This window comes from Micrasema longulum, unplaced genomic scaffold (assembly GCF_059751315.1).
Source record: "Micrasema longulum isolate JH-2025_06_02 unplaced genomic scaffold, ASM5975131v1 h1tg000041l, whole genome shotgun sequence".
In the NCBI taxonomy this organism is placed as follows: domain Eukaryota; kingdom Metazoa; phylum Arthropoda; class Insecta; order Trichoptera; family Brachycentridae; genus Micrasema; species Micrasema longulum.
Genome location: NW_028277248.1, coordinates 1006513 through 1029767, shown reverse-complemented (window position 1 = coordinate 1029767; position 23255 = coordinate 1006513). Strand labels below are relative to the sequence as shown.

Genomic DNA, 23255 nt, shown 5'->3' with positions numbered 1-23255 from the left:
TTCAAAGTCAAAGGAACTTTCTAACAAGGATAAGAAAGCTACAATACAATATGTGGGAAATCAATGTATGACAGGGTTACGAATGATGAAATCAGGCGAGAGTGTAAATCTGAGTCAAGTATAATTGATAAGATTAAGAAAGGGTCTCTGAGATGGTTCGGTCAGGTAGAACGAATGGACGACGAAAAAATGGTTAAACAAGTATATATGACGAAAATGAACGGCAACGTGAGACGAGCACGACCGAGGAAGACGTGGAATGATCAGAAAAACCAAAATCTTAAGTCTGGTCATGTCAAAAGCAGACAGAACCGAAGGGCATTTATGACAAGATGTATGAATGTGGAAGAAGTTAGGAATGTATGCCAGGATAGACGTGTGTGGCGGTTCATTTTCTTTGCCTACCCCTACGGGGAAATGGCGTGATGGTAGTAGTAGTAGTTGTATAAGAAAGCTAAATAAAAATAGACGAGAGGTTAAAAATTGACAGCGTTACATTTTATCATAATCTTTAAGTAAACATGATTTAAAAAGTATGGTTTGTATATCATAAACTGTTTATAATTAAGGTTATTTATTTATTTTAGTTGTTTTGAAATAGAGCACACATAAACGTATTCTTAAGTGTGCTCTAATAAGAACAACGTACATTATACATATCATTAATAAGTTGTTTAACACATGTTTTTGACCTTCTTTTTTTTCATGAATGTTTTTTCCGATATCATCATAATTTTTTTACTTCTTTATATAAAATTTAATTTTGTGACTTCGCCTTTTTTTAAATGAGCCTTTTCTAATTATTCCAATTTTTCTTTACTTATTCAGTTATAATCATGATGTTCATAAACAAATTCTTTAATGTATGTACAGTATGATCATACGCAACAATGGATTTTTTCAAGTTACCTGTATAAGTACCATGCACGTAAAGACTCAGGTATATATTGGTGTAATTAACGTGGTCTGCGAAGCGTTACAAAATAAATCGTCTCTTTAAAGAAATAATAATAATTTACTTGGAGGAGGAGCTTATCAAGTATTGCATAGCAAAAAGATTAACAAAACAGTTTTAAAAATATTTATTTTCGCCAAAGTGGTCATTTTATTAACTGTACAATAAATTCTGGTGCGTGTTAATAGAACTCTTACTTTTTATACCCTTTTAAGCTTTGCGTTTAGTTTTTCATATTCAATAGAAAATGTCATACAATATTTATTGCCAGCAGTTCAACACACGACAAATCATTACCCGTCAATACCATATCCCATGGCGTCCACTTCGATCCGTTTTTTTTACCACTTAAATGTTGTGATTTGTATGGTTTTGATGAGCACAATGCGTGATGAAAATCTCGAAAAACCAGTCAGACCGAACCAAAATTGACAAGTCTGGGTCGTACTTTTCACAACAATACGGATTTTTCTCGGGCGTGGTGATACCGACCGAACAAAAACGATGCCCGCCATCTCTGGGCAAATAATTCAACTACATTTTTAATTGAAGAATTGAATTTAATGTGCAGTCATGAATTGATTTGATTTATCCCTTTTTGACAACGATAATCATCGCGTAAAATTGAATCGCTAGCCACAACATAAACAAAGTGTCATTTTAAACAAAAAAAATGGTTTGTGTCTGGGCTATAAAGAATACAACTCCATGTTTGTAATAAAATCAAAGTCTTGCAGTAGAGCTTTTGACTTCATGGCTGCTCCCAGGTTAGGTCCTACAGAAAAAAATCGAGCCGAAATAAGTCCGCCTTGTAGTGTAGTGATAAGGCATTCGGCTACCATGCTTGAGGTACCTGGTGTAATCCCCAGGAAGTTTGGCATGAAATATTTGATTTCTAAAGTGGTTTTATACATCAAGTATTTTATTTTTTTTTTTTTTTGGGCTTGATAGGTTTGAATTTTTTTTTGTTTATATTTATATGAATCAGGGTGTCTTCAAAACAGGCAAAATAACGCAAAAAGGTTGCTGTAGAGGGATCATGACGATTCTAGTTCTCCCCGTCAGACTTGTATCTCCCGGTTTATTAACAAGCTAATTAACTAACATATACCATTGCCTTCAGAACTGGGAAAATTAGATTAAGGGTGACTGACGAATTGACTTTATTTTCTAAGGCGCACTAGCAATATTTAAAAACAGTAAATGCAAATTCAAACTATTCATTAAAGAGAAAAAAAAAGTTATTGTAACGTGTAGATCTGAATAGAGGCCACAAGATCTCAAAAACAGTACCAGGTAAGTGGCGACGGCTTTCAATGTAAGTATATTAATTATAAAAAACATTGTCTGGTAAATAGACTTTGGAACTGAATTTGATAACTAAATTCAATTTTTGTTACCATTCGTGTTTGCAATATGATCATAAGGAAGAATGATAATAATTTGCTTAACTTACAGTGAAAGGGGCAGTAAATTCAGTAGAGTTGAATTCAATTAAAATCGCAGTTTATGAATTAGAGAAAATTGTTATTTTTGAGAAAGTACCTCGTTTATTGATAAAAATACATTGCATCAAGTACGAGCAAAACTGATAAGAAGACCCATGGTCTTTAAAATGGTTTTCGAGCATGTAGAGGGAGTGTTTTCATGCAAGTATTTGATTGCGCTTGGACTGTCACCTGAAGCGTAAGACTGATCACCTTAATTTTCCAAAACAGCTAATTAATATACGATGCATTTAATTTAACAATCCGGTGTAGATAAGTGTGTGATATTGATGAAAGTCAAACAAATTAAACCAAATTCAAAGCGTAGAAATATTAACTATACTATGTAAGCATAGTATAGACTAAATGAATAAATAAAACCATGAAAAATAACAACTCTTATGTACAAAGCCTAAAATTTAAATAATTATAAAATAATTAAATTTAAAATTAAAAACATTGTTTGAAAAACCAGGTAGACATTTCACATGCAAGCGATAAATGACGTAACAGTATGTTAAGCTGTATGTTTTAATGACTGTTTTCGTTCGCAAATAGTTCGTCAAACTTTGAAAAAGGTTTCCTTAGGGAATTACCTACATACTTCATGGTACCTTTGAAAATCTTATTTGAGGCAATCAAGGCCTTTGGTACCAGGTCATAAAGGCTATTTTTCTTTGTACACTTTATACGATAGAAGGTGAATCTCTTCAAAGATATTGAAAAAGTTAGCAAAGAAAATATATTTTCGTAATAATGATTGATGTCAGTAATGGTTTATGCCATTATAAACATTATTACTATAATACAAAGGGGATGTTTTAGGATATTAAAAAACGTTTTATATTTTCGAAAATGCTTTTCAAGAAAAAGCTTTCATAAATATTTGTTTATTAAATTTTAATTCGTCAATGGTACTTTTGTTACTAAATACCCTACTGTGATTAATCTGACGCTAGTTATAATAATTAAAACTATAAAAAAAATTACAATGAATCTCACTTATCAAGTCACATACATATCCCTGTGATCTTGTGCCTTAACAAAGGATTTTTTTATTCATTTATTTGATTTAGTTCGACGATAAACATAGTCAAATTTATATTTACGACGCAATATTTACATCTATACTTATTCTAAAATTACCTTTTTTTCCTTTAAAATTTAAGGTGTTTTTTTTTATAAATGTAATTTTTGTGTTAATTTTATTTATTTTAATTTGACGGCTATTTTTTTGCACCATTACAGACCAAACAGCTGAATTACATTAGCAAACTACAGCACAGAACTCTGGCTCGAATATTTTTTTGGGTTGTCACCGGAAATCGAACCCGGAACTAAACCAGTCGTAAATAAAAGAGAACCTCCGACCTCCGGACGAGAAGTCCGTGACACATCCACGAGACCACAACCGTCTCAATTATTATTAATATCCCTTAAACCAACTACTGATAGGTCATAAGCCTTTAATGTGTCTAAAATTTCACGTTTTCTTCCAAAGTAGGTTCTCCTTCTCTGTTGAATTATTTTTAAAATTGTTATTGTTTATTAATGCTTTAATAAGTCAATATTTAATTCGTGCACAAAGAATTAAAAATACAAACAAACCGTCACGCCGTTTCTCCGTAGGGGTAGGCAGAGAGGATAGAACGCCATATCACTCTATCCTTGCCTACAGAACTCGCTTCCTCTACATTCATACACCTTCTCATGCACGCACGCCGATTATTTCTTTTTTTGACCGACCTAGTAAACATACTTCCCAGATACACAAATTCTTCTATCTGATTCAAAATATCTTTGTTCACACCGATCATACATTTAGTTGTATTTTCGTCCCGTTTAAAAACCATCACTTTCTATTTATCAACATTCATAAGTAAATCGCTTTTCTTGCATACGTCGTAGACTTTTGTTACGAAGAATTGCAGGTCTTCTTTGCTGCTAGCAAAAAAAGCACGGCATAATTCGCATACAGAAGACAAAAAAATATATGTTAATAAATAGCACCTACGCGTATTGAGGAAAATAATTAATTTACTAATGCTTTTTTACGTTACTTTATAACATTCTAAAAACTTATATAAACCTTTGATTACATTACATTAAGGTTATATAAAAATTCATTAGGAACATATTCAAAACTGGGTTCTTCGAACCGGGTTGTGGTACGGACCCACAGATCAGAGATCCGAGGTTCGAAGTTCTCTCTACCATAACTTGTTTGCCATTCTCTGATAGTAGGTTATTAACAAATCGATAGATAGTAGATTTTTTTTGGTAAATAAATGATAAAGAACGTAAATACATTTTTTTTAATAAAAAATGAAAATATTTTAAGGCTTTCCATTGCTTCTTTTTTCTTCCATTAACCGATCTTTTTTGGTAAATAGCAATTACAAAGGGGTAAGTATGATTAAATATGAAAGGGTTGTGTAACTATTATACGCCATTACTTTTTTTGAGGGGGTGGGACCAAAGTTTCCCTCGGGATGTTTACGTAAAAAATAAGTTATTTTTACCACTAGGAATCCATTATTTAAAATGTCTGACAGATTAGGGAAAGAGCTGTTCCTTGTACTATCTGGATAGAAATAAGACCCATTCCCGGGAGATTCGAACAAAATATTGTATTTCAGAGTATACTCTAAAGTATTATTTAAATAAAATAAATCATGAAATAAAAAAATTAATCCTCTTGAAACCCAGCTTTATAACAGTCTGTCAATTAAATTATCAAAAAACGAAAACTTTTGTTATTATTCAAAATGTAGCACCACAAGAGAGTGAAATCCAGTCTTTTGTCTACAAACATTTGGACAATCTTAAAATATTGTTATAAAACCAACTGGTCTAAGAAGAAGTTCAAAAATTTGAAAATTGTTTTCAGGCGTTGGCGTTGCCTAGTATGTGAAATAATTCAGTCAGATGAATCTCTTCACTACAATAAAGGTTTCAGTTCTTTAACTTCACTAAAATCAACAGATTTGAGAATTGAAGAAATGTGGATGTTCAAACATATACAAAATGGTGAATGTTACACAGTGTGTAAAGTGGCCACTTAAACCAGCCAATGACAGGTTATAAGCCCTGTAAATGCCTACACTTCCATATTCCCTTCTCTAAAATGTTCTCCATATCTGTTTGATTCAATTAATTGATTTTGAATAATATAAACATGACAATCTAAAATTAAATACGTACATATTATGAAAAGACAAAAAATACATAACGAGACTCTTGTCAAAAAAGTAGGAGAATCCTGCTTCGGAAAACCCCTTTGGATACATGGAACAGATCAACATCCAGAGCGATGTTGTTCAGCATAGCAGTAGCCCTTACAACATGCATAACCATCGGCAGGTCGGTCCTGTATATCGGAATATGAAACAATCTATGCTGACGCTCCTAGGTAATTATTAGAAACATACAAACCAATGCTCATCATAATCTCAGAATTATCGATCATACAGTGCAACAATCGATAAAAATGTGTAGTTAAATACACATTCCTTCTAGTCTCTAAACTGTTGTAGCCAAGGATATCCTGGAGAAACTCGGTCGGGCAGAGCCAAGGATAATACCCACATTCTCTCATGTAGAGATATCTCAGAAACTTCTTTTGGATTTTCTCTATCATAAGAGAGTTCTTCAGTTAATTTTGTTATGTAACGGATGTTCAAAAAACGCTGCATTTAGTGCATCAATGTAGTGCCCTATGCACCGCTGTGAGCGGAATGATAAATAATGATCATGATATAGATTTGGCACTGCAATATTGAAGAGTTTTCTGAACTGGGAATAAAAGCATGAGATTTATGTAGCGTTTCGTTGCGTAGGTAACGCGTGCAATATTTTGGAGGGAAAGGGGTGTAGCCGTGATGATTATATCGATCTGGTAGGTACTATGTAGTAGAATGCTACCCTGGCCACCCCCACCTCTACCACTATCAGTACCACTACATCACTGTACAGATACATCAAGAACAATAAAAAATAATTCATAATATTTTCGGTACGCCTAAATTATTGTAGACAATTTATAATATCTTGGCACTAATGGAGCATAAGTTACTGCTTTAATTCTCATCTTGGCAAAACGAAATCATATTTTTTTACACATTTGATGGGTTAAAAAGATTTCAGAATCCCAAGCGATTTAAAAAAAAATTAAAACTAATTATGATTTGTGAAAATGCTGATAAAAATATGATAAAACTGTTTAACTTTAATGCTGTTTTAATCGTGTTTTAGTAGATGAGTAAAAATAAAATCACATGTATCCTGTGGAGTATATTACCAGAAAGGGTAAATATTACCTTCCCTTTCAATAGTTTCGTCAATAAAGGATCTTGGCATTACTTTAGATAGTTAACTCTCCTATCGTGAACACATTGATAATATTGTAAACAAATCTCTCAAACTTCTCGGCTTTATCAATAGAGTGACGGCGGACTTCAAAAATATTAATACCATCAAAACTCTTTATTGCTCACTAGTTCATCCCCATCTAGAATACGCTTCTCCTATTTGGTCTTCATTCTTCAGGACTCATATTGACCATATTAAGTCTGTCCAACACCGTTTTCTAAGAAAAGTGGCATGGTTGCTCGGATTACAAAGGGGTAATTATTCTTATTTTGAAATAGAGCAATCTCTTAATCTGTCTTCATTGGAGAGACATAGAACTGAGATGGACCGTATATGCATTTTCAAAATACTTAATGCTTTAAGTGATGTCCCATCTCTGTTGCAATCAATTTCTTTTCATGTTCCCAACCGTGTCACCAGAAGTCAAAATCTGCTATTTATAAAATCTTCTAAGAGAAACTTTGGTTTTTATGCCCCAATGTCCAGAATGTGTAGATTAGTCAACTCATTACACGACTTAGAATTTTTTGGGATAGATCTTCCGGCTTTTCGTAGATCTCTTCGCGACTAAACAGTGTGGGATGAAGTTGGATTGGCATGGTTTAGCTGAAAGTTTTTGGTCTTTTGTTTTTTTGAATATATTGTTTACTATTATTGTTTTGCCCTTGTTTGTCTTTGCTCAATAGTTTTATGCTCTTTTTGTTCAGTTTCTTGCATTTATATTTCTTCATGTAACTGTTGTAATTGGCTTAGGCCGTATGTATATAATAAATACATAAATAAATATTACAATTCGAAGCGTATCTCGATAATATTTCACACAAAGGTAAAATGAACAGTCTTAGGTGGCAATATAAATAAAAAAATATATTTTTTAAGTGCAATACTACCTTTCAGGCAAATATTTGAAATCGATCCTGTCAGGAATCGAACACAGGACCTTAAAAATGGCAGGCAAACGCGCTTAGGAAACCATGACTTTGATTTTCATTTTAACGATTTTTACACGAGAGAACCCACTAGTTGTCGGCCTCGTGTTGAAGTGGTCAGCGCATTTGCCTACCATGCCAGAGGTCTCGCATTGGATTCCCGACATGGTTGACAATATTTAATAGTTGTTGGACTGGTACCTGAAGCATAAGACTGATCATATTACCTTCATGTTACAAAATTGTCAAAATACACTGCGATTGGTGTACCAATACAGTGCCCTATGTACCTACCACTGGGTGAGGAAAGGGAATGATGATATAGCCACTAAGCTGAAAAAACTCGATAATCGACTTGAATTGGGTCGTAGTCCAGTGGTTAGTGTTGTGGGCTCACAGATCAGAGGTTTAAGGTTTATACCCCACTCTGCCCCAATTTGATCCTTATTTTCTAATAATATGTTATTGACAACTCGTTGGCCCTGAAATTGTTAAATAAAATCCATAAGTGTTCTTTTTCACATACAGAACGGTATTCGTTTCCTTCGAATTGGAACAATGTTTTGAGTATGTCCAAATGTTTGTAGACAGACTGAATTTCCTCCCTTGAGAGTTATTTAGATTTAAATTTGATGCAACAGAGAGGGAAAATATTCGGTTCAGCCAGATGAACCTCACCAACATAATTAAGGTTTCAGCTCTTCAACTTCACAAAAGTCAACAGATGGAAGAGTTAGGGAAATGTGGATGTTCAAACATAGGTAGAATGGTGAATGTTACACAATGGGTAAAGTGGATACTTTAACCTGCCAATGACAGATCATTAGCCCTGTAAATGCGTAGACTTCTAAATTACATTCCAAAATTTTTTTTCACTCTTTTTAAAATAAAAAATAAAATTATAAAGTTTGGAAATCAAACTAGAAATTTTATTAATCCTTCAATAATGATTTATTTTCGATTATAAAAATTTCGCATTCTACATATGTATTTGAATCGAACAGTCTGATTGGCGCATTTTGAAACTAATCCAATGATTGGTGGAGCGTTGTCCTAATGCTTTTCAGCTGTTAATAAATGCAAATGCTGGCGTATTTAGTTACCAAATATTTTAGATAAAATTAGCATTTTCAATAAATATTTGAATATGCAACTTTGGTGCACTGAAAATTTATGCAAATAGAAAATCAATGCAACTGTAATTTGGTTCCTAACACCATAAATTTGAATGTTAAAATATAATTATTTTAACCAACGCAACCACACGTTATTAACCTTTAAAAGGCTGTGCTACAAAATTCGTTTACACATGGAGATGTAACATCGTATTACCTCAAGCAAAAAGTAGTACATTCTAAAGTTCAGACATTAAAAAAAACATAGAGACACACTTACTTATAACTTTTCATTAATATTTTAAAACAAATATTATATAATTGAGGCCTGTTGTAGCAAAATATATAAAAATAAAAAATACACCCGTCATATAACTAGCGTAATAATAATAATAATAATGGATAACTTATACAGCGCCATTTTCGTAATATAATACCTCAAGGGCGCTTTACAAAGTGATTATATCAAGATATAAATTTAATTTTAACTTTAGAAAAATAATGTACTTTGTCACCACATGCTGGGAATTTATTCAAATGGTTTAGAGAACAAGTGGGTTTTAAGTTTCTTCCGAAATATCACTTTACTCTCACAGTTTCGGACTTCTGCTGGGAGAGCATTCCACGCCGTAGGGCCTACGACCGCAAATGCTCGTTCGCCAAATTTAGTGCGCTGTTTGCGTAGAGGTATAATAATCTCCCACTTATTGCCAATAATTAACTGATTGAACGATTTTTTTTGTATTTTCACACAAATACCGGCCTCAGAACAGCGCCTCTGTCTTCCTTGGTATAAGTTATATTCTCCCGCTCATTATTTTACAATAAAATAGATTTACTGATTGATTGATTGATTTGGTGTTTATTTCGTGGAACTCTATATTTCAACTTATAATTAGAAATCAAACACTGATTTGAGTCTACTGAACACTTTATTTTATTTTTACAAATATAAACATATAAAAACAAAAACTTCGTGACAATTGTTTCGCCTTATTAGGGCATTTTCAAACGAATGTGAATATTATTTGGATTGAATGTCCTTATATAGTTATAAAATTCAAGGTACTTAAGTAGAAAATAAAAATAATCTTATTAACTATAGCATGTACATTAATCATAATCGAGGGAAAAACCAATGGTTAAGGGTGAGGATAAGTGTTTAATAGGTAATAGGGAATTTAGGTATTTATATTTGAATTCCGGGGAAAATATAACAAAGTCAGTATTTATTGACAAACAAGTATGTATTGTGAGATAATTAATGAAGCTTTATAGTTGAATAAATAAATAAATGCCCTAATAAGGCGAAACAATTGTCACGAAGTTTTTATTTTTATATGTTTATATTTGTAAAAATAAATTAAAGTGTTCAGTAGACTTAAATCAGTGTTTGATTTCTAATTATAAGTTTAAATAGATTTACTATGGTTTTAGCATCCTATTGTTTCATATAATTATTATTCGCATAGCAAGAACAAATACTTTTCGTATTAAAATCCTTTTTTTTGCTTTCGAAATCCAATATGAAAATGTCGAGATATTTGACAAGACCTTTAACAGATCTACGGATAGAAGCGAATAGTAAGAATGGGACAAGACGAGATTGACTAGGAAAGTCTTTTCCCGATGCGTAAAGTTTTGACTGTACAGAATATGATATAATATCGTCTGGTAACAGAGGACTTCATGGATTTCTATAAAACGCCAATATCACATAGGCAGGAAACGCGCCAAAAAGCGAGAGGAAATTTCATAGAAAGAAGACCCATAAATGCGTATGGAGAGACGACCAGGGCGTATATACTCCCTCGCATAGTAAAGAGACTCCCGGACGAAATAAAGAATAGTGATATGAATAAAAACAAAGTAAAATTGGTTTGAAAAATATTTTTCTTAAATTCTAAGTTAAGTGTATAAAAAAAAAATGTAAAAAAATGGGGAAACCAAACAATTTAAAACAGTGTCAAAAAAAGTGTTTTTTTATTATTTTTTATATATTTCGTTATCAAAAAAGACTTGATTTACTTGTATTGAATTTTTTTAAAACTTTTATTTTATTGATATTTTTAAGAATTTTTAAAAAATACTTTATGTAAACATTATTATGTTGTGTTACCAAAATGTTTTAAGAGAGAAATCCCTGCAAAAACTGCTTTTGCAGTTTGGCGGGAATTAAAAAAATTGTAAAGTAGAATGCTTATGTGAAAAAAAAAAAAAAAGAAATTATTATAATTTTTATAATTATTATTTATTTATTTTAAAATTTGTAGTCTGCATTACTTGACGGGCTGTTTAACCCATTTTGTAATGCAGACTGTAAAACTAAGTAAGAAGTCAATAAAAAGAAATCAGATAGATACTAAACTGCCAATATGTACAAAAAAAATGATTCATATTATCCGCAGAAGCCGTATTCAGAAAGCGAATTGCCCTATTAATGAGTAAATTCTGAATTGTATTTGTACGGCTTTTGGGTGTATAAAACAGTGCATGATATCTCGCTCTAGTATAATTGCTGGGAACATACAAACTGATCTCTTTCAGTACATTTTGATTAAAGTTACTTCTAGAAATCAGCTTGTAGAAATGCTTCCCAAGAAAAATTTAACCACGAGATTCGAGGGTGTTGTAATCCAGCATATCTGCTTTAAATAATGATGGGTAGCAGATCGAGATGTACGGCATTACGTGAAGCTAAAAAAGCTTTATCGACAAAACCAAGAAAAGAGTTCTGCGTTAGAGGTGTAGAGCGAATGGATAGCGAAAAACGGCTGAAAAGATTTACATTGGGAATGTGGATGGACCCAGAAATCGAGGAAGAGCGAGGAAGACATGGCGAAACCAAATGCAACAAATACTTGATGATGGACATGTCAGAAGTCGAAATAATTGGCGCGCGTGCATGAGATGATGTACGAATGTAGAGGAAGCGAGATCTGTATGTTTTTTTTTTCGTTTTGTTGTTTGCAGAATAGCAAGTTGGTCAAGTTCTTACGATAAAAACGTACCTACAAAAACATACGCATACATATTTACATTCACATTTATATTAATATGAATTAAGTCATAATTAATATAAAATATTTAATAACTCCATAGTGTCTGCTGAGATAATTGCAATGTCAATCATTTTTTAAAAACGTTTCTATGGTTATAATGGAGGGTCGACGCGACTCGATGCGACGCGACGCGACGTGTCACTATACGTCACGATACGTCACTGTGTATGTTTCCTTTAACGCATGCGTGCATACACGCATGCATACACCACGTGCAATGGTATATGAACGAGAGGAGGGGGTGCATATGTGTACAACTTAAGTGCCCGCCCTTTTCCAAAAAAAATGATTGATAAAAAAATGGTTTCTAACATATCATTGAAAGAAATTTCAAGAAAAAAAAATATTTTTGAGAAGTGAATAATTGAAGTCTAGCCACCACGTTTTATAGTCTGAAATTAATAGATTTATTCTGTGTAATAATTATAATTTTACATATATTTAAACATTGACCCATGAAATTCCTTAGTTGCATTTTTTATATATTATATAATATAGCGTAATTATATTATTGATTATTTGAGCCCTTACTTTGTGGAATTAAATAAAATATATATTTATAATAAAACATTGTAGTGTGAATGACTGGCAAACCATATTAAAAGTATATTTATACATGATGATGAAAAAATAAGAATACCTTTAACTAGTAGTGTAATTATTTTTAAATTTTTTGTGGTAAAAATTACACAGTGTTTTATTTTAAATAAATATAGCGTAAGACTAATAACCTTACCTTTCTGTAATATATGATTGAGATACGCTCCATATAATTAACTTATACAGTGACTTGTGCACCATAAAATGCAAATAACGACTGTACAATCATAAGCCAATTGAACGAAGTTATGCAAAAAGCAGCCAGTCCACAGTTTTGGAAAAATGAGATATTGATGTTATCGGGTGCAGTAAGGTCAATTCTATGTTTTGCTGAATACAGCCAAACTGCTTTCATAACAAAAATTATATTAATCTTCTTCGTAAAAAGGTGTCGATTACAAAAAAGGCATTTCCCAATTTGCAGAAAACACCCACAGCACTGGAAAAATCTAATGGCACTTTAAAAATCATAAAAACTGGTCAAATACAATTAAGATTCTTGATTTTAATATTTATAAAAAACTCATGTATTCATTGTTTATAGTTTGTAAAAGTCAAAAATATCCCACTTGTTGTGTAGACAAAAAAGTTTTTGTTCTCACAAAATGGCTATTATCACAGTTTCACTTTTTTATGGCTGGCTGTTTTATGTATAAATAAGTTCAATTGAGTACAGAATAGTGTTAAAAGTTTTATTTGTATGGATACTCAAAAATCAAAGTTATTTGGATTGCAAAAATCAACAGACCACACATGTACAACTAACTACCCCTCTGTGCACCCTGAAAATGTGTTTGTAATCTCACATGTGTCGGCCTGTGTATGTGGGTCTGTACATGTGTGCGTGGGTGAATTGCATTGGTCGGTCGTATGCAATGGGAGTGGTCGACGATGCATTCAGTATGCAGTTTGGCGTTGTAGGCCTGATTTTAAGGGAAAGGGGGTGTGAGAGATGTTGCAATTGCACAGGGTAAAAAATTGCACTGTCTAGCTGAAACGTGCACCGCTTCAAAATTAACGCGCCATTCTTTAAAACGTGGCGATGATGTAAAACTTTAAATTAAAAATTAAAAAAGTAGATGTTTATTCAGAAGTAGGAACATACATATTGTAATAAGTTATATGGCGCCACGTTTCGACAGTCATTTTATTTTCGTTCTACATAATCATTAAAAAAAAAGAATTAAGATGTGGTAGAGCCGGGAATGATTCTTAAACTTTCTAATATGAACGTTAGTGTTTTTTTTTTAATAAAAAAATGTTATTTTACAATGTTTTATTAATATTGGGAGGTAAATGTAAAATTTTCATCGATAACCAAATTTATTAGTTAAAAAGGTAAATAGATTAAGGATTGATTTCATTTGCATAAGACTAACTACTAATCGTTTTAGATAATGAATATATTCGTATATGTATTCGGCGGCCTCCGTGGTATGGTGGGCAAGACGCTTGACTCACGCACGGAAGATTCCGGGTTCGATTCCCGGTGAGAACACAAAATTAAAATTAGATTTTTTTCAAGCCTGGGTGTTCCGTGATGTAATTCACCACTGTAATTGGGCCTCCTGGCCTGTTGTGGTGCAAAAAAAAATATTAAAAAAAAAAAAACAAAATAAATGTTCCTACAGTTCTTTCATCTATTGATGTTTGTGATTTTGTTGATGATTGAAATTTGTTGAAAACAAAATTTTTTTAGGCGTTGCCCAGTATGTTGATGAAATAATTTTATCAAATGAATCTTACCCGCATAAATAAAGGTTTTATCTCTTGGACTTCACAAAAATCAACATATTAAAGAAATGAAGGAATATAGATATTCAAATATGGGTAGAATGGTGAATGTTACACAGTGAGTAAAGTGGCCACTTAAACCAGCTAATGACAGGTCATAAGCCCTCTATATGCCTAGACTTCTAAATTACCTTCTCTAAAATGTTCTTCATCTCTATTGTAATATGTTCATACATAGTACAGTAAAAAATAATGAAAAAGTTTTAAAAATCGACAAAATATTAACCCAATTACGCTTAAAGACTATAAAAAGCATATTAAAATTATATATACATAATAAAAACTAAAAAAGTATGAAAAAGCATAAAAATAATTTTAAGAGTATTTAAAATTATATATATACAAGCCAAAAAGGTATAATATTAAACATAACAATTTCAAGATATTCATTCTTTGGATCAACATATATTATTTATTCGAAGTACTTCGGAAATAAATATTTTTTTAAATTATTTTATAACCTTTATTTTAACAGCACTACATATTTTTGCAATTATAGTATAATGAGATCGCGAAACAATTCTTAATGATTGTTTTTACAAAACAAAACTCCTTCGCTTCTTTCAAAAGAAACATTTGTAAGAAAAACAAAAGAGTTTCAATGAAAAAAGAATCTGTATTCTTTATTTTGAATTTTCAAAGAAGGAAAAAGAAAAATTCCTCCCGACGCTAACACAATTACTTGAGAGGAAAAAGCTTCCCAAGAAAAGTTTTCAGTGGCGCTTCTTAGACCAAAGAAAACAACTGAATTTCCTTAAAAAGTGGACTTGCCAAGTTCTCTTTAGCATTCAATGCTTCTTTGTTTTTTTTAAACTTTGCATTTCTTCAATTTATTTATGAAATATTTTTATTATCTTTAAGAAACATAATTCAATACTTCAATTTAAAACTTAAAAAAAACTTGTTTAGAATTGTGTTTGTTAAAATTATAAGAAAAAAATATATTTCTCATATTTAGCTTCATAACTTTATATAATGCTGAGTCAAGGTACTATAAGGACTTTGATTTGAAAAAAAATAACAAAATTGTATTGTAAACAATCATTTTTTTTATTTATTTTTAAAAATTTTATTTTCTCAAGACATTTAAAATAAATTCGTATTTGAAGGAATAACTTTGTGATTATACATTATAATAAAAAAAAATGTAACCACTTTGTTTTTAACCACTTATTTTTATTTTTTTCTACTGACCTAAAAGCTATCTTTACAAGAACAACATTACAAAAATACTTGAAGTTTTTGCTCCATATTTATCGATGTAATACTTTGTAATCACTGTCAATAAAATAGGATATAAATTATAAGTTAATTAAACCTTGATTATAAAGCTTGTGTAGCTTTAAACCGGTCGATAGAAGAAAAAAAGAGTTAAAAACCAAGTAGTTTTATATTTATTTAATCTAAAGATATTTTTTTGCTCCTTTTTTGTTTTTATTATTTTTTTGTAAATACGCCGTTTCCTCATAGGGGTGGACAGAAAGAATAGAACGCCATGAAACAGCTGTACATGTCCAAACCAACTCAGAACTCATTTTTTTTGGTTGTCAATGATGCTTATCTCAGCCTCACATAATGCACGGATCTCGACATTATAAATAAATAAAAAAACAAACAAAAATGTGATGTTCTAAAACGTTGAAAAAGTACCTAATACTTTGGAAAAACATTTTATTTATTTCAAGTACTTTACGGCGTCGTTTAAAAATGAATAACAAAATAATGTTCATGTAAATTAATTGTTTCTTTGATATTTTAAAACTGTCAATGATTTGACCAATTATTTTTATAGCGTGGCAATTATGACGCTTCAACGACCATGCTTCCCCCGATCAGATTTTATTAAGGGGAAATTTATTGTAAAAATGTTGATGGTACAGCTTTTGCTAAAATATAATGTCTTACGAAATTTTTACCCCTTTTCTTATTCTCTACAACTTTCAAAAGCTTATAAGAAAGAACTAATTCGTTTAGTAAAAATAATAATAAAAATTACGAAACGTATTGAAGTTCAACGAGAACAGATTTTAAATAAATATTTAGAAGTTGTTAAACCATGATTTAGCAAAATATTATTGTAAAAAAAAATATGAAGCAAAACAGGGTCAATATTTCGGACTAGAAAAAAACCTTTTTACTAATAGCCTAGTTCACAAAATTTTCTTTACAAAATAGAAAAAGGGAAGAACAATGGGCTCTTTGTAATAAAAGCCTTCTTTTTGTCACCATTCTTAAATGCTAAGACCTTTTTCAGTTAGTTCAATGGAGGTGTGTAAAAGTCTTTTAAAGAGAGAAAAGTTGGGGGTGGTCTTTTGTTAGAATACGTAACCCTATAGTAATTAGTAAGGGAAATGAAAAAGAAAGTGTGTTTATTTTACTTTTGAATTTTGATTTACTTTTATTAGTATACTGTCAAAAAAAAAACTGTACCATTTAAAAAGCGAATTGGGCGTTAAGCATTTAATAAATAACAAATATTTATAAATTGCGAGAGTATAGGATGAAGAAAAAATAGTAAAATCACACGAACTTCAGTTCTTTAGCATCACAAAAATCAACGGATGGAAGAATCAAAGAAAATTAAGATGTTAAAACCAGATAATGACAAGTAAACCCCGTGAATCCCTGGACATGAATATTCCTTTCGCTAAAATGTTATCTATCTCTGTTTTAGTATATTGTTCAATGAATCAAATCAATGGTTTGAATTTTTTTTTTATGAAAATTTTTCATTGATAAACCCTTACGGGTTACATACATTTAACAAAAATTTTTACTTTTAAAATTCACATTCAACTGTCAAAAATAATATTTTTAACATCGTTTGTAAATGTTGTCTGAGTCTTTTGTTTAGTTTTGTCAGGTAGTTTATTGTTTAATTTAGTCCATGGTTTATTAGTCTCGATTGTCCTTTTCTCGTTTTAAAAGGTTGCATATGATATTTTTTGATATTTTCGTATTGTGTTCGTGTTTAATACAGTTTATTTCAACTTTTAATTCTTCGTCTTCAATTACATCAGTGGCTAATTTATGAATACATTTTAAGGATTCTAGTTTAAAGAGTTCAGTTACATTTAATTGTTTTCTTTTATTTATTCATATTTTTCGCTTACAAACTATAATTAATAATAAAAATAATGTGACCTCACTGAGGTTTCCCGTGCCGAGGACACTTAACAATTTAGTTTTATGAAATAACATTTGAGAATAAACAAAGAAGACTAACTTAAAAAACAAACATAATTAACGAATATTCAGACAGCTTTAAAAACAAGGTATTTATGTACATCTATATTAATTATATTACAAAACACACAATGAAAATAACAAAAACCTAACATAAACCATACAGTTGTGGAGCAGTTGATTCAGTATTGGTATGGGCAAATGAGACAATCCATTTTACTTCTATCTAGCTCCACTATCCATTTTTTTATAGCCTTTTTAAACATTTTCTTATTACTAATTGCTTTAATAATTGTTTGGTTTGTTTAAAAAGTTCTTCAGTTGCTGTTAGATAGGGTAGGTCATAAACTAACTTTAATATTTTATTTTGCTATCTTTGTAGTCATTCATCCCACATTCGTCATATTTATAATATGTATAACGAAAACATTTCTATTAATTATTATCATCATTCCGTTTCCGCGCCTAATGTTGCAAAGGGCATTTGCATTGTTACACTAATCGCAGCGTTTCTTGATATTTTTTTTCTAATGAAGGTTAGATGATTAGTCTTAACCTTTAGGTACCAGTCCAGGAACTATGAAATATTCTAGTGTAAAAACACCCTTTTTAATAAATATTTAATATCAACAATGTCGGAAATCTAACCCGAGACCTCTGGCGTGGTAGGCTAACGCGCTGACTATTAAACCACGAGATTGACAAAACGATTTTTTATTGATAAGGTAATATTTATGTACGAACTCTATCTCTTTACATAAAAACAAGTGTAATTCAAAAATAAAGATGCATATTTGGTAGAAAAAGAACATAGTTCTGAGTTAAAAATAGAACCGTAAGCATAGACTAATATTTTTGAGTTGATAGCGGCTTTCAGGTAAAAGTCCTGATTAAGATAATCGAGTGGAGCAGTCCGCCTACTTGTTTAGTGGTCGACACTTTCACGTGCCGTTCTTGAAGTCCTAGGTTCAGTTCCACGTAATCTGAAGCGTGAGACATCGCTTTTAACTTTCTGTAACGAATGAATTTAGTTTACCAATGCAGTGCTGGGATGATGATGATAATTTAACATTTTATTAAAGTGAAAAAAAATTTTTTTTAATCACCGTTTTTTTTTATTGACTGCAAGATATTGGTTTTAAGCAAAAAGCCGGTCAAAAGCATTTATTTTTGTACTTAATGGAAAAAATAAAAATACTTGGTCGTTTTGTGAGTTTTTCAGTGCGATCGTTTTGCTAATTTGTAACTGGATTTTATTCAACAAAGTATTACATTACACTGCATTATATCTATTTAATATTAACATAGTTCTGTGATAAGCTGTCACAGTTGACCCATATTCCGTTCTGAATGATATCAATATGATACCGTATTTTATAGCATTGATAAAGAAATGCAGTGTTTAATACTTACTAAAAAGAAAAATCAAGAATTACCAAAAAAATTCACACATGGCAAAGCAGGACTGTACAGTGTTCAGAAATAAATTTTATTTCTTTAATGCTGCTAATTTGCTTCAGCCAAATTTATTTCTCTTTTAAAATATTTTTTGTTATTTGTTAAACAATTTCATGGACATGCATATTGAACAATTTGGCAGCGAGATAATACTCGCATCTTTGACCAAATGTCGTGTTAATGGGATAAATATTGACAGTGATATTGTTTATTGAGCTTGTAGCTCAATCACAAATAACTATCGATGTGCTAATAAGCGACGTGATAACAATTTCTCACCATAGTTGTTTATCGTATTCGCGACCACAATGGAACATCCGTGAACACCTAATATTAAATGTACAAATATTTACGTTTTGCGACGTATAATCCTGCTGCGCAATCACCTATTTGAATTTCACCGGTGTTAATATTCTTAATATACTCGATATTTCATTGGAATCGCTAAAACGATAAACAATCATGCTGAGAAATTTTTATCACATCGATAATTACGACAGTGCGACCATCGCGATGAGTAACTGAGAGTAAGTAGAGATCGATTCGAAAACACTTGTCCAGGTTTTTGGTTCTATTTCACACACAGAACTGTTTTCTACGTCCGCCCAGACAACAAGAAAATATAATTAAGTAAATAATTAAATATTCTAGCAAAATAAATTATAAATGAATTAAGTGGAACACTTCACTAAAGATGTCTTTAAATAAAACACGGTTGATTCGATTTTGATCGTTTTTCAATAAATGGCAGAGGAATTAAATTCTACCGAATTCTAAAAACCCCTTCAAAAATTCTACCTAATGGATTTTTAAATACAACCTTGCCTGGCTGTTTTTAATACAAGGTTTCTATCATAATTAAGGCTTGGAAATGGAAAATTAAAGGCTTTAAAATTGTTCCATCGAAGGAAACAAATTATTTATTTATTTATTAAATATAATATATTGAGTATTTCTACTGACATTTCTTGGTGGAACTGCATTTAAATTATAAAAATAAAAACACTTTATAGTTATTTAAATAAAAGTAAAATAAAATATTTTTATTATTATTATTAAATTTAAGTTCAAACAATTTCTCGTTTTTATTGCTGAATATATTTCTAATAAGAATTAATAGACTAATAAAACTCACATATTTTGAATAACCAATAATATCTTGCAGACTGGGACATCATTATAAAATTTGATTTATTCACACAAAATCGGTAAGAATAAAAAATTCTAAGTTATATCAAAGAAATCAGATTGAATTTTTACATCAGAAAGACATTTTTTACAAAGTGAAAGTAAACACACGAAAAAAAATGTTATTAAGCGACGTGACATGCAGATAAGAATTATAGTTTTTTGTTTTTTTTTATTTATAAAAAAAAAATATACATACGTATTATTAAGTCATGAAATTTTAATTAATTTACTATTTAAATACGAGATTATTAATTAATTTAACAAAAAAACTCAATTTGACTCTTCCGCATAATTGCTACACGTCGCTTGGTAACTGGTTCTTTTCTTTCCAGCGTCGATGTGTTAATAAATGTCTTTATTAACATCACTGGTTATTTCAAATTTGTAGATTTTAGCATCACTAGTCTTTTATTTTATATAAGAGACTATTAGTTATTATTTAATATAATTACAAAGAACTTTCGACAATAATTACACTGATAAACTTTAAATTTTAAACAGAGTTCACTTGAATCTAGAGCTTGATTATATTTTTTTTACATAATATTTATTTACATCTAGGTAGTCTAAAATAACTCCGAAATTAAATTAATCTTATGAAAAAATAATTGAATCGAAACTGAAATTAATTTTGGTTAGTCGTAAGATGCATATTAATGTAACAATAATTTATATTCATATTTTTACACAAGCTATGAAAATGATGGGTCTTTTTATAATTTCAGTAATATTTTAGTACACGTGGGACGACGTTTTCTAAATAAACTAAATAAATTAACCCAAAAATACCAATGTTTCAATGAAACGTATTTTTGCTTTTAAAAAACATTATTAATACGGAATATTAAATAATAATAAAGATCAAAACTCGATAAAAATAAAGAGTAACAAAAAAATATTAAAAAAGACAAAAAAACTAAGAAACTGTATTTACAAGGATGTAGTATGTAGTAGTTACTTTTTAAAAGTTAAGCTTTATTCTTAAACGTACCGTGTGTTCAAATGTTTAAAAACCTTATGTAAATGTGTTAGTGCCTTTTGGTTCGCCTTGTAAACATTCAAATGTATGTGTGTTAGTTGGCACATTATAATAATTTACATGACAACTAGTTGTTACTCGCGTCTAAAGCAGAGGTTATTAAAGATTGGCATGGACTCTACCTATGGATGCTTTTCTACTGTCAATAAAAAAAAGTTTTTTCATTAATAATAAATTGTATTTTGGAGGATTTACTTTTATATATTTGTTTATATTTATTCATTTATCAAATAAATCAATTACCAAAAAATAATCACGTATACATTATCTATGAGGCTCTTGCCCTATGTTGATTTGGGATACAACACAATGAAAAATGGAAGCATCCATATTATTTAACAGTACCAAAAGTAAACATTATAAAATAAACATATATTTCAATAAAAATCGAGACATCACGCTTAATAGTATTTAAATCTTTACCATATCTCTCAGTAGTCTTTTAAATAATCTTAACTATTTCTCGATTTGAACTTTTAAAAAAAAAATACTGGCCTAATATTATATTTTTTTTAGGTAGGAAATCAATTATTTAATATAAGTATAATTAGTGGAACCCTTTTTAAGGCAATTATTGTACTCGTTAAGTAATATTTAATTTAAGGGTTATTATTTTGCATAAAAAAGGGGTATCATATAATTTGAGGAGGGGGTGATAAAACACAAAATTATTATGAAAAAGGCTGATAGATATTTCAACAGATACCAAAAAAGTCATTTGGCAACGAAATATTGATATCACGTACGTTAAATCTTAAATGATTGGTAGTAATTTAATTATTTATTATTTATTATACGGCACAAGTGCCTTTTAAAATATAAAATATTATAACAATTTAATGAGTTAGATAAACAAAAATCAAAAAAAAAAAATTACTTCAACTTAAAGGCAGAACTCGTGTTGTAATGGTCAGCGCGTTTGCCTACCACGAAAGAGGTCTCGGGTTCGATTCCCGACATGATTGATATAAAATATGTAGGTATTTAAAAGGGTGTTTTTACACTAGAAAATTTCATAGTCCCTGGACTGATAAGCATATGACTGATTATCACCTTCATGTAATAAAAATGATAAAGATACGCTGTGATTGATGTAATAATGCAGTGCCCTATGCATATTTGGGTGCGAAAAAGAATTTTGATGATGGCAAAAATAGAAAACTGTCAAAATTAGTCCCAGTATGTTTTGAAAATTATTTGTTCGGATCTAGATACTGAAAAATATTAATTATAATTAATTATGTAAACTACCCAATTTTTCAAAATACACAACGATCTAATCCAGTATTTTTTTTAAAACGGTGTTTTGAGTTTGTCCAAATGTTTGTAAAAAAAGACTGGATATCATCCTCTAAGAAGTTGTGACATAACGCCTTCATCCACTCACGTTTTCAATTATTATTATAAGGATTTAATATATTTATAAATACACTCCCCCTTAAAAAAAAAAGAAAACGTAGATCGTAATTAATCATCTGAACGTAGCACGCTTGAATTCTAGGCCTCCTATTGGTCGGAGAACTTTTTTCGTGCATGGGGAATTCGAGTTTTCTTTTTTTACGATAGGCGTGTACATTTTCCGCCAATGGGAGAGAGAAAAGCGTGAAAAATCGTAAAAAAGCGGAAAAATAAAAGTTCTGTCGTGAAAAATGCGCCGCCGCGATGGACACCCAACCCCATTAGCTGGATCTCGTAACTGAAAGTTTTTTATTTCATTTTCCAGGCGTGGTATTTCAGCCTGGATTTAGGTTCCACCCACACTTAACGTGATTTATTTTTATTTCAGAATTTTTCAGGATCTGTTTGTATTTTAAATCGAGGTAAACAAAATTGTTTGTAACGCTACAAATTCAGTTTTTAACCATAACTCACATCAGTAAACTTTACAGATAGTTCAATTTAACTCTTAAAATCATCATTATATTATATGTAACTGTATTTTAAAATGGTTATATTTCGAAACGGTAGTTTTTCGGATATTATTATATATTAATAAAAAAGTAATATCTATGAGTTTTACTTAACTTGAAAAAAATTGACCTTAAAATAAAATAAACTTATTTAGAAA

The 23255-nt window shown here is 30.5% G+C and overlaps 1 protein-coding gene across 1 annotated transcript in view; it reads right to left on the bottom strand.

The window, feature by feature from the left end:
• dati (zinc finger protein datilografo) overlaps nt 1-23255 on the bottom strand; it is a 160652-nt gene that overhangs the window by 55837 nt on the left and 81560 nt on the right. The window lies entirely within an intron of this gene.